Genomic DNA, 3674 nt, shown 5'->3' with positions numbered 1-3674 from the left:
AGAATTCTCTGTCTTTAAACGTGCATTAGAGGTTAAAATTTTTCACTTGTTGCTGAAACTTATTCTAATTTTTCCTAATTTGCGCCAAGTAGGTTCTTTGGGCAAAGTGAGTGGGGGCAAAACGAATAGCACATCCTCACCTAGTATTTATGCGATTGCTAAAAATATCGGAAAGAAAAAAGATCTTTCAAGTGAACGAGACAGGTTTGTTTATATCTCTTTTTTTTCCACAATATGGTTGGATTTAAGAAGACTATAGACCAGGAGGGTCAACTCGGTGCCAATAGCGGTAGAGAGGATGAGGCAAAAAGTGGCGACGGATAACTTCCCTCACTTGCGCTTCATTAGTCCTCTCTATCGCTCTATATAATTGTCGCTGTGTCGCTCTATAATCGTCGCTCTGTCGCTCTTATATCGAACTTTCACACAACGCGCAGTGCCACTGCACATCGTGTGTTGCAAAAAGCACAAGTGTTGACGTCTACTCCCGTAAAAAATGAGCAAATTCTTAAATTCCAAAAAGTTAATATCAAAAAAACGAAAATAGCTGAAATAGCTGGCCCTAGCTGTAGTGGTGTAAACAGAAAGCGAGTTAAAAAAGAAAAGTCTGTTAATGATAAAGAGAACGTACGTTACTTCTGTTTGGTGTGTTCTCAAGAATACATCGATCCACCATCCGAAGACTGGATCCAGTGCAATCAATGCACCAAATGGGCTCATAAAGGCTGCACAACATATAGAGGATTTGGCAGCTACTTTTGTGACGATTGCCAATATTAATTTTGATACTTTTTTATTTTATTCTCATTGCTCTAGTAATATTCTCTTTACCCAGGGGGGTTGGCTAAAGTGAATAATTTTTCTTTTCTTACATTTTGATTTAAAATACATATAAATGTTCAAGTTTTGCATTTAATTTAATTTTATTTTAAAGTTTATTCTATAATAAAGTTATAGGAATCAAAAAAAGTTTCTGATCTTAATTTTAACTATGTCATTTTTCTTCCCAAACCTTAACACATCCACACTGCCCGGGCTTCCCCTATATACATTCGATTTTATAATATACATTTTATATATTTTTTTTATAGCTGAAGAAATCGAAAAACGATGGTCATCTTTAAGAGATATGTTTAGTAGAGAAAACAGGCGACAAAAATTACCACCGTCTGGTTCTGGATACGAACCGATGAAAGAATGGGAATTATATAGGAATATGTTATTTTTAATTTCTCATGTAGCTCACAGAAAGTTAGTTACTAGGTTTTATAATATTTATTGATTATGAGTATCTACTTATTTTCTACATTTATCCGTTTTACTATTTATCTTATAATTTTATTTACAGAACAAAAGCATTATTTGTTCAACAAGATTCATTACTTGAAACAAGTACCACAACAAATACTTCTTCACTGTCTAAATGCAAGCAATCTTCCAATTTCATTGTTTCCTCACAGTCAGATCATGGTCACAGCAAATCCTTTCAACCAATAAAAGATATATCTAATGAATATGTATAATGAAAAGAGTACTATTTTTAATATCAATGTGAATGTCATGAATATTATTTTCAGATAATATATCATTAGATATTGAAAATAAGGAAAACATGTCAATTGATAATAAAATGTTAAAAAGGCCTGCTAGTACACTTTCTAGCTATAGTAGTACCAATAGCATACAGTTTTCGGAGCCAAATACTAATTTTAATTGTGTAACCTTGAAGAGTCCATCTACGTTAAAACCTATTTAAAAAAAGTACCTGAAATGGACGATTTTGCTAAACGTCGAAAGAATAAAGACGATCAAATTGATCGCGATTTGGCGCAAGCGAGTAAAGAAATATTTGCGGCTGTGAAGGCAGTATCATCTCATATGAATCAAGAACGTGAAAAAGATGGATACATGTTTGCCGTTGAAGGATTGAAATATGTTCTTTCGAGAAATAAAACACAATATGTTATAGAAGTCCTTCAAGTTGTTCAAAAGTATGAGGAACGGCAATAACTAACAGAGGAAAGGCAATAATTAGAAGCTAGTTTTTAACATTTATAAGCTTTATTTGTTTTTAATATATTAAAAAAGCAGTTATAATTTAGCAATATTATCAAATTAGTATTTTTTATTTCAGATTTTTATATTTTATATAAATTCGTTACTACCTTAGTTTATTGTCTTCGTTTTTCTATGTGGATTAGCCTATTGTTGCAGCAAGCCCTTCAATTTCTAAACTAAATATACAGGGTGTTTGGCGACTACCGCATTTTTTGTCATACGTGGGTAGAACAGCCTATACTGAATCAAAAAGTCCTGTACCATTTTGAGGTGTCAGCAATAGTTAACGATATATTAACGTTTAAAAGATAGCCAAATACGCGCGTCCGCCTGACCTACTATTGCCGAAGGCACAGCCCACCGAGCGCAAGGCGCGCGGGCTGCGAGGAGCGGGGATGGCCTAGTAGGCGCGCCGCGCCGTTCGAGCTTAGAGGCTCGCGGCGGTGAGCGGGGCGCTTGCTCCACTCCCCGCGCGCCAAGCTATCGATGGCGAATATTCGGCGCTTTGGAAATATCTCGATTGGGAAATGATCGAAATCTTTTTGAGAACTCAATGTAGTTCGCCCTAAAGCGTGCGCGTGTACATACAGAAAAATGTTAAATGTGTATAAATATGACTTGTTTTAAATAAATAATATGTGTATTTTAAAAGGGTGTTTGATAATTCTACCGACAACGTTCGTGAATAAGATAGAGCGGGCTAAACTGAGTCGAAAAGTCCTTTACCATTTTATAATTTTCGCAATGATTAACAAGATATTAATTATGGTTAAAATATTGGTTTTCAAGAATTTTTTACTCAAGTGAACTGTCAACTTTACAGAAAAACAGCAAGAGACAAAAATTGTTTATTTTTTTCTCATAAAGCTCTAGAAATCTTTTCAGAATTTTCTATCAACCTTTTAGTACTGCATTTTCTTATTAACAACTATTTTTACCAAAATCAGAAAATACGGTACTAAAAAATTCTGAAAAAATTCCTAGAGCTTTATTTTATGAAAAGAAAAAAAAGACAATATTTGTCTTTTGCTGTTTTTCTGTAAAGTTGAAAGTATTTGAGTAAAAAGTTCTGGAAAACCAATATTTGGCGATATTTAATAATTAATATCTTGTTAACTATCGCGAAAATTGCAAATGGTACAGAGCTTGTCGACCCAGTTTAGTCTGCTCTACCTGTCCACGATCGTTGTCGGCCCGACAATTATCAAACACCCTGTATTATCGAGAAAATATTCTTTGTCAAGATAATCGTTACTCAAAAGAATAAGAATAAAACTTGCGTCTTTTCTCATTAGCACTACACGGAAAAAAATCGAGATATTATTTCCAAAGCGCCGAATATTCGCCATCGATAGCTTGGCGCGCGGGGAGTGGGGCAAGCGCCCCGCTCACCGCCGCGAGCCTCTAAGCTCGAACGGCGCGGCGCGCCTACTAGGCCATCCCCGCTCCTCGCAGCCCGCGCGCCGTGCGCTCGGTGGGCTGTGCCTTCGGCAATAGTAGGTCGGGCGGACGCGCGTATTTGGCTATCTTTTAAACGTTAATATCTCGTTAACTATTGCTGACACCTCAAAATGGTACAGGACTTTTTGATTCAGTATAAGCTGTTCTACCCACGT

At 36.0% G+C, this 3674-nt stretch overlaps 1 pseudogene; it reads left to right on the top strand.

Moving 5' to 3' along the window:
* Positions 1-234: 234 nt before the first annotated feature.
* Positions 235-2010, top strand: LOC108769773 (uncharacterized; annotated as a pseudogene).
* Positions 2011-3674: the final 1664 nt, after the last annotated feature.

Source organism: Trachymyrmex cornetzi, unplaced genomic scaffold (genome assembly GCF_001594075.2).
Source record: "Trachymyrmex cornetzi isolate Tcor2-1 unplaced genomic scaffold, Tcor1.1 scaffold947, whole genome shotgun sequence".
NCBI lineage: Eukaryota > Metazoa > Arthropoda > Insecta > Hymenoptera > Formicidae > Trachymyrmex > Trachymyrmex cornetzi.
Note: the sequence above shows the minus strand (reverse complement) of the source record. Positions and strands in the feature narration are given on the sequence as shown.